The sequence below is a fragment of the Bufo bufo genome, chromosome 1, assembly GCF_905171765.1.
Source record: "Bufo bufo chromosome 1, aBufBuf1.1, whole genome shotgun sequence".
Classification (NCBI taxonomy): Eukaryota; Metazoa; Chordata; class Amphibia; order Anura; family Bufonidae; genus Bufo; species Bufo bufo.
Window position 1 is genome coordinate 804,262,226 of NC_053389.1, and position 9,350 is coordinate 804,271,575.

The 9,350-nt window shown below is 41.2% G+C and overlaps 1 long non-coding RNA gene across 1 annotated transcript in view; it reads left to right on the forward strand.

The window, feature by feature from the left end:
* Positions 1 to 8,997, forward strand: part of LOC120987265 — a 16,981-nt gene extending 7,984 nt beyond the window's left edge. Inside the window, exons 2-3 of the long non-coding RNA XR_005775973.1 lie at positions 5,202 to 5,205; positions 8,802 to 8,997. This is a non-coding gene — a long non-coding RNA (uncharacterized LOC120987265). The remainder of the gene's footprint in view (positions 1 to 5,201; positions 5,206 to 8,801) is intronic.
* The last annotated feature ends 353 nt before the right edge of the window (positions 8,998 to 9,350 follow it).

The window sequence follows — 9,350 nt, forward strand, 5'->3', positions numbered from 1 at the left end:
TTTTTTTTTTGTACGTGTCTTATTTTATATAATTTCACTACTTTGTCATTTACATTTTCTGGTTAAATTCACCAATTTTTGGTGTGTAATACCACTGCTATACCTAGTAGGCCGGTTAAAAAATATAAATAAATTGTCATTAACATTTTCCGGGGAAATTCACCAATTTTTGGGTGTATAGTACCACTGCTATACCTAGTAGGCCGGTAAAAAAAAAAAAAAAAAAAAAAAAAAAATTCTCATTAACATTTTCTGGTGAAATTAACCAATTTTTTGGTGTATAGTACCACTGCTATACCTAGTAGGCCGGTTAACAAAAAAATAATAATTGTCAGTTGCATTTTCTGGTCAAATTCACCAATTTTTTGGTGTGATGTACCACTGCTATACCTAGTTGACAGCTTAATAAATTTCAATAATTTTTATTTTACATTTAGGGTGACAATAAACAATTGTTTTCTGTCATAGACCCCTGCTCTACCAATTAGTACAAAAGTAAGTTACAAAGGAATGGCGTAAAAAAAAAAAAAACTGTAAAACCTCTGACTGGAGCTTAACTCAGAAGATAACTAGATAACCTATAAAGAGACACTGAGAACTACTAAGCTAAAAAATATTATTTTATTGAGTATATAGTTAAAAGCATATACAAAGAGATGACAGACAAATGCAAAAAGTGCAGTACAATCTGGGAGAGTTTATCAAGTACAACAGTGTGATAAGGTAAGTGACCTAAATGTAAGAGCCTATAAGTAAAGAAGCTACTATATAAAGTATACATTGAAAAGAGTATCCACTATTAATGAGAGTGCAAGTAATGGCATCAAATATAAAGTGCAAGTGCATGCTATATAGTATAAGCAAAAAAATAAATAGCAACACTCCAATGTGGATCTCTTGAATGTATAAGTATATCTATTCAGCCAGATACAGCAAACAGTAAAGTGCATGTGCAAGCTGCAAGAAGTAATAGGCAAGAAACATAACCAAGGTTGGTTCAAGAGGCAAAGAGCCGCAGCAAGTTACATCAACCATGCGGTCCAAAAAGGCAAGGTCACATACCGTGTATAAGAGGTAACAAATCCACAGGAAGACTGCACACCCCGACGCGCGTTTCGATTTGAAACCTTCCTCTGGGGGTACAGTCTTCCCACTGAGAGCTCGTATTTAAATGCATATACCACCAATCCAAGTGCGCTGGTCCAGTCATGTGATTACCCGGGGAGGCTGATTAATTCTAAGGCACAGGTGAACCGCGCGGTGGCCAATTGCGCGAGTGCAGCTGTGCCTTTTGATTCAAGGGACCTTCCATGACGTCAATCGCGTCATGACCCAACGAGATATTCAGAAGGCCGCGTAATGGCCAGTCACGCAGGCGACGAAGTCAGGGGGATGGGTCATATGATCATAGGATCCCGATCACATGATCTCCTATAGTTCAACCCCCCGTATAGGAGGTAAACGTCACAGATCATGAACAAGTGAGTGCATTAACATCCAATAGTGCAGTTATATGTTCAATGAAAGTGCAATGTGCATGTTACATTGGATGACAATGAATTAATAAGTAAACAATGGGAATAGTGAGATCAAGTGAATCGCGGTCACAGGATCTCCTAATGATGCGCAGCCAGTAATGGACACCCAACAGAGGGAGATCGCATGACAAAGGGTCATAAATTAATAATTAAAGTACCAAGTAGACAGGTTAATTAATTTCTGTAATTTTTCTGTTACATTCTTGGGTTCAGCATTATACAATTTTAGTTGTGAATAAACCCCTGCTCTGCATAGGTGACAGGGGAATAAAATTTCTGAAATGCTTCTTTAATTGATGCGCGCCACCTCCTTTGATTCAATGCTTAAAACTTAAACAAGTGGTACCACATTTAAGCTTCAATACTTTGTCCACATTTCCGCTATAATCTTTTGGCCAACATTTACCGCCCTCAATAGCTTTTCCCACAATTCCGCTTGACTGTTTTGGCCCACATTTGGGCTTCTGTAATTTGTCCCACATTTGCGCCTCAATAGCTTTTCCCTACATTTCTTCTCGATCCCAATTTTTTTTTAGAAATTTATCTCCCTTAAATTTGGTCTCTTTTTCTCACGCTCCCTCTCCGGCCTGGAACCCTGATTCCCCGCCACCCGTAATCACCATGGTAGGGCGCATAAAAAAGCATTGAAAGTGGATCATGAACATCACGGGGACGTGCGACATGGTGGGGTGGGGCAGTAAGTATGCACACGCCTACACGAACTAACTGACAGGGGTCAGCCCCTGCAACGTCTGGATCTCCAAATTGGGCACAAGGCCTGAGCTTGCCCTTTACCCCTTGGAGGTGCTGGCCTGCCCTGCAGCCAGGGTATTGTCTGAACGTGTGTTTAGCACGACTGGAGGGTTATATTTCCCAATGTTTTGGTGTGTACCCTAAATTAAAAAAATTAAAATAAATTTTAAAACAAAAAAGCAGTGTAGGGCTACCTCCTCCTCCACCGCCACTTCCACCTACACCGCCACATCCACCGCCTCCTCAACCTCCTTCTGCATATGGACCTGGTCCTCTATAGAGCAAGATTATTATTTTTAAATTTTACGTATTCTATGTTGTTTAAAGTCATTTCCCTATCCACATTGGTTTGCAGAGCACTTGCCATGCTCTTAACCACATGTTGATGACATTTGCAGCCCTCTAGCCCTTTCCATGACATTTTTACAGCCATTTTAGTGCTCAACTTTTTTCCGAAGTTCGGCCGAACCCGTCGAACCCGAACATCCAGGTGTCCGCTCAATTCTAAACGTAACCACAGGCCTATGTGTTTGATCCATCTGTGGGGCTGTGGGGGCCTTTTTACAAGAACGGGGTATGCACTTGTGGCGGCACAATGAGTTTGTACTGGAGTTATTACGGTTTATTCTGGAACATAAAGTGTTTTTGTTTAATGGCCGCCTGTTCCAACAGCTCAGGGGAGTGGCAATGGGTAGCCCATGTGCACCGACCTTTGCCAATCTCTACCTGGGCTGGTGGGTACGGAAAGCGTTTTTTACTGAGGAGGAAAACAGATGGATCAAACACATAGGCCTGTGGTTACTTTATATCGACGACGTGCTGATCCTATGGTCTGGGAGTGTGAGTGACTTTAAAGACTTTGTCACTGACTTGAATAAGAATGACCTGGGACTATATTTCACGTCGGAAATCCATCAAAACCACATCACCTTTTTAGATCTTAACATCTTTAAGGATCCTGAAGGGAATATAGGCACACGTCTGTTCCGGAAGGACACAGCCACTAATAGCCTCCTACGTTGGGACAGTTGCCATCTTGTAGCTCTAGAAAAAGGTATTCCAAAGGGCAGTACTTAAGATTACGCAGAAACTGCTCTATCAGTTCAGATAGCATGTAACCAGACACCTAACAACTACAAGGCCGGGATCTAGTTGAATTCAGTGGGTAATATAATGTTAGCTATCTGAACTGATAGAGAAATTTCAATTTCTCTGCTTTTAAAACAGAAAGTGATACCTCATAAAATATTTATTACTTAACATTCCCAATATGTCTACTTTATGTTTGCATCATTTTGGAAATGTCATTTTATTTTTTGGGGACGTTAGAAGGGCGAGAAGTTTAGAAGCAATTCTTAAAGTTTTTAAGAAAATTGCCAAAACCCACTTTTTAAGGACCAGTTCAGGTCTGAAGTCACTTTGTGGGGCCTACATAGTGGATACCCCCATAAATGACCCCATTGTAGAAATGACACCCCTTAAGTTACTTAAAACCGATTTTACAAACTTTGTTAACCCTTTAGGCGTTCCACAAGAATTAAAGGAAAATGGAGATCAAATTTTTAAATTTAACTTTTTTAGCAGATTTTCCATTTTAATCATTTTTTTTCTTTAACACATTGATGGTTAACAGCCAAACAAAACGCAATATTTATTACCCAGATTCTGCAGTTTACAGAAACACCCCACATGTGGTCATATACTGCTGTATGGGCACACGGCAGGGCACAGAAGGAAAGGAGTGCCACATGGTTTTTAGATGCCATGTCCCATATGAAGTCCCCCTGATGCCCCCTTACAGTTGAAACTCCCAAGAAGTGACCACATTTTGGAAACTAGGGGATAAGTTGCCAGTTTTATTTGTACTATTTTTGGGTACATATGATTTTTTGATCATTCATTATAACACCTTATGCGGCAAGGTGACCAAAAAATGTGTTGTTTTAGCACCGTTTTTATTCATTCATTTTTACAGTGTTCATCTGAGGGGTTAGGTCAAGTTACATTTTTATAGAGCAGATCGTTATGGACGTGGCGATACCTTATATGTATACTTTTTCTTATTTATTTAAGTTTTACACAATAATAGCATTTTTGAAACAAAAAAAATGTTTTAATGTGTCCATGTTCTGAGAGCTATAGTTTTTTTATTTTTTGAGCGATTTTCTTACGTAGGATCTCATTTTTTCTGGTATGAGGTGACGGTTTTATTGGTACTATTTTGTGGGACATACACCTTTTTGATCACTTGGTGTTGCACTTTTTGTGATGTAAGGTGACAAAAATAGATTTTTTTTTACACAGTTTATATTTATTTTTTTACGGTGTTCACCCGAGGGGTTAGGTCATGTGATATTTTTATAGAGCTGGTTGTTACGGACGTGGTGATACCTAATATGTATACTTTTATTCATTTATTTCACTTTAACACAATAATAGCATTTTTGAAACCAAAAAAAATTTGTTTTTGTGTCTCCATGTTCTGAGAGCTATAGTTTTTAAATTTTTTCAGTGATTTTCTTATGTAGGGGCCCATTTTTTGTGGCACAAGGTGACGGTTTTATTGGTACCATTTTGTGGGACATACGCCTTTTTGATTACTTGGTGTTGCACTTTATGTGATGTAAGGTGACAAAAATTGCTTTTTTTACACAGTTTTTTTTTTAATGGTGTTTATCGAACTGGGTTGATCATGTGATATATTTATAGAGCCGACCGTCACGGATGCGGCAATACCAAATATGTCTATTTTATTTTATTTTTTCTATTTTTTTTTTTTTAAATTGCATTCCTTACATTTTTTTAACACTTTATTTTTTATTTTTTTATTTTACACTTTGCATCCCCCATAAGGTCATACAAGACCTCACACAGCTCCTGCACTCTTCGGTCCCAGCGATCACATGAGAGCTGTGTATACAGGGAGTGCAGAATTATTGGGCAAGTTGTATTTTTGAGGATTAATTTTATTATTGAACAACAACCATGTTCTCAATGAACCCAAAAAACTCATTAATATCAAAGCTGAATATTTTTGGAAGTAGTTTTTTTTTATTTTTTATTTTTAGCTATTTTAGGGGGATATCTGTGTGTGCAGGTCACTATTACTGTGCATAATGATTAGGCAACTTAACAAAAAACAAATATATACCCATTTCAATTATTTATTTTTACCAGTGAAACCAATATAACATCTCAACATTCACAAATATACATTTCTGACATTCAAAAACAAAACAAAAACAAATCAGTGACCAATATAGCCACCTTTCTTTGCAAGGACACTCAAAAGCCTGCCATCCATGGATTCTGTCAGTGTTTTGATCTGTTCACCATCAACATTGCGTGCAGCAGCAACCACAGCCTCCCAGACACTGTTCAGAGAGGTGTACTGTTTTCCCTCCTTGTAAATCTCACATTTGATGATGGACCACAGGTTCTCAATGGGGTTCAGATCAGGTGAACAAGGAGGCCATGTCATTAGATTTTCTTCTTTTATACTCTTTCTTGCCAGCCACGCTGTGGAGTACTTGGACGCGTGTGATGGAGCATTGTCCTGCATGAAAATCATGTTTTTCTTGAAGGATGCAGACTTCTTCCTGTACCACTGCTTGAAGAAGGTGTCTTCCAGAAACTGGCAGTAGGACTGGGAGTTGAGCTTGACTCCATCCTCAACCCGAAAAGGCCCCACAAGCTCATCTTTGATGATACCAGCCCAAACCAGTACTCCACCTCCACCTTGCTGGCGTCTGAGTCGGACTGGAGCTCTCTGCCCTTTACCAATCCAGCCACGGGCCCATCCATCTGGCCCATCAAGACTCACTCTCATTTCATCAGTCCATAAAACCTTAGAAAAATCAGTTTTGAGATATTTCTTGGCCCAGTCTTGACGTTTCAGCTTGTGTGTCTTGTTAAGTGGTGGTCGTCTTTCAGCCTTTCTTACCTTGGTCATGTCTCTGAGTATTGCACACCTTGTGCTTTTGGGCACTCCAGTGATGTTGCAGCTCTGAAATATGGCCAAACTGGTGGCAAGTGGCATCTTGGCAGCTGCACGCTTGACTTTTCTCAGTTCATGGGCAGTTATTTTGCGCCTTGGTTTTTCCACACGCTTCTTGCGACCCTGTTGACTATTTTGAATGAAACGCTTGATTGTTCGATGATCACGCTTCAGAAGCATTGCAATTTTAAGAGTGCTGCATCCCTCTGCAAGATATCTCACTATTTTTTACTTTTCTGAGTCTGTCAAGTCCTTCTTTTGACCCATTTTGCCAAAGGAAAGGAAGTTGCCTAATAATTATGCACACCTAATATAGGGTGTTGATGTCATTAGACCACACCCCTTCTCATTACAGAGATGCACATCACCTAATATGCTTAATTGGTAGTAGGCTTTCGAGCCTATACAGCTTGGAGTAAGACAACATGCATAAAGAGGATGATGTGGTCAAAATACTAATTTGCCTAATAATTCTGCACTCCCTGTACAGCGATCTAGAAGGCAGGGACAACTGGGCACTGTCCCTGCCTTCTCTAAGGGTTGCCCTGCTGTCACTGCACGATTAGCGTGCAGCTGCGATCTCTGAATGGACGTTTTAAAACGTCCATTCAGAGATAGAGAACCACCTCCCGGACGTTTATATTCAATGGGCGGATGGGAGGTGGTTAATAAATGTGGAGAGGGGGTGGTTAGGAAGATAAAGAGGGTGGGATTTAGGTTTTAAAAGGAGGTGGCCGTGGGCGAGCGGGTGCCATTTTGGAGGTAAAAGAACTCCCACCCTACCAACCTAAGGTTTATAAAAAAAATTTTTTTAAAAAGAGAGAGGTCAGGGGGTGATGTAATGAGGCTGACATGGTAGTGAATTGGGGGATGGGGTGGATTACGGGCATGTGTGGCTGTCGCGGCAGTCGTGGTGATGGGAGATCCTAGAAGCTGGTGGTATATGACAGTATTGGAAAATGGGAGGGCCTCAATGGTGGGGCTGGACTCTCATAGTTTGAGGCACTTGGTTGGTTCGGAGAGGCGTCCATCAGTTGGTGTCTCTGAGCTGGTGTTTTACATCTGGAGGCAAGATGGAATTGCCATGTTGGCTTCTTACGGATGGTAAAGTTTTGGGGCTTCTACGATCTCCCTCGTCAGGGGTTAATGTTATTGTTATTTATGTATGTATTTATTTTATTAATAAAAACGGCTGCTGTGGCCAATTTAATCCAAGCAGAGTGTGTGCGTGCTTATTGGAAAGGTCTTGGGGGAGGAGAAAATTTTGAGGATTATGGGTGAGGCCCTGAGTAATTAACCAATAACCTATTCAAGAGAGGTCGGACTAGGACGTGAGGTAGGTGGAGGCTGACATGAGAGGTTTTGGTAGGAAGGGCCGGGCAGGAGTGAGTTAATAAATGTGGAGAGGGGGTGGTTAGGGAGATAGAGAAGGTGGGATTTAGGATTTAAAAGGAGGTGGCTGGGGGCGAGCGGGTGCCATTTTGGAGGAAAAAGAACTCCCGCCCTCCCACCCTAAGGTTTATAAAAAATAAAATAAAATAAAAAGAGAGATCTGGGGGTGATGTAATGAGGCTGACACGGTAGTCAATTGGGGGATGGGGTGGATTACGGGCATGTGTGGCTGTCGCGGCAGTCGTGGCGGTGGGAGATCCTAGAAGCTGGTGGTATATGACAGTATTGGAAAATACTCAATGGTGGGGCTGGACTCTCATAGTTTGAGGCACTTGGTTGGTTCGGAGAGGCGTTAACCAATAACCTATTCATGTTGAAGACACACTTCATCAATAGATACCAGTTATTATATACTGCAGAGTGCAGCGCGTTAGTCAGCTGCGTACACTCTGCGTTACATCCCTTGAGACAGCCAACAATCCCACTGTTGTTACGTAAGGGAACTCTGAGGAGATACTTTGTGGTCCACATTTACAGTTCAGAGTATCGACTAGTTTACCGTCGATATTTTGTTTTCTTGTTTGTACACATTGAGGAAGGGCTCGCATACCCTCCCCCTTTATTTTAACGTATACCTTATAAACTTTGTAGTAAATCTGTTCCTCTAATCCTGAAAAATACTTTAATTTTAAGCAAATTAGGTTTTTGGTGCACTGTGGGTGGGGCCACTCTGTGCAGTAGACCTGGCGCCTCCTGTGTCACAGCTACCAGCTATAAATTCTCAGGGACTGTCCATCAAACAAGAGGGGTATGAGCCGTGCCGCATCACTGGCCAAGTTGCATGAAATGGAGCGACCCCACCCACAGGGGCTAAAAAAATGATTGGACATGCTGGATTTCAACATGTCTGATCCTATGGTCCTGCAGGAGATAAGACTCTACCAGAGGTGTCTAGCAGTGGCTTATTTCCCTCTCCCTATTAATAATCTTAATAAATGTGACCATCAGACATCAATCATTTACTCTTTTCTACTCACCACTTTCCCTTCACACCTGGCCACGAACATTCTTCTCAGGGGTTCCTTCAGCCATTTATGGTACATCCCCGGCACATGGTCCAGTCCGTTGTATAACCCACTAGAGATAGACATCAGTTCTTCATAGTCTTCTGCCGTTGCAGGCGAAAAATCTATTTTTGGAACTGAAGTCGGAACAGACATGGTGTCACTGCGCGATATAGACCAGAGTCTCAGCTGAAAGGAGAAGAGAAGAAGTTTAATCAGGCAAAGTCTACCATCATTCTTGAGATTGATAGGGTTCCCAGCAGTCAGACATTATCCGATACTTGTCCCTTATACTGGGGATACGTTTTAATCTTGGTACAAATCCTTTCACCATTAACAACCGAGATTTTTTTGGAGGTTGGATAGTAAAAAACAAAACAAAAAACATGTCGTTATGAAAGACTCTTTGAAGCCTCTCACACCCTCTGAGCTAAAAAAAACAACAACACGTAATAAATGGTATACAACCCCCTGATATACATACTGTACATGAGACACTGGTACACGTTTTTATCAGAGTGTATAAGCCCACTCACCACGCCAAGGTTGCCTCCTTGAGTGGGACCTACACTAATGTGGCACGGCACCACATGATGCCCACCAGCG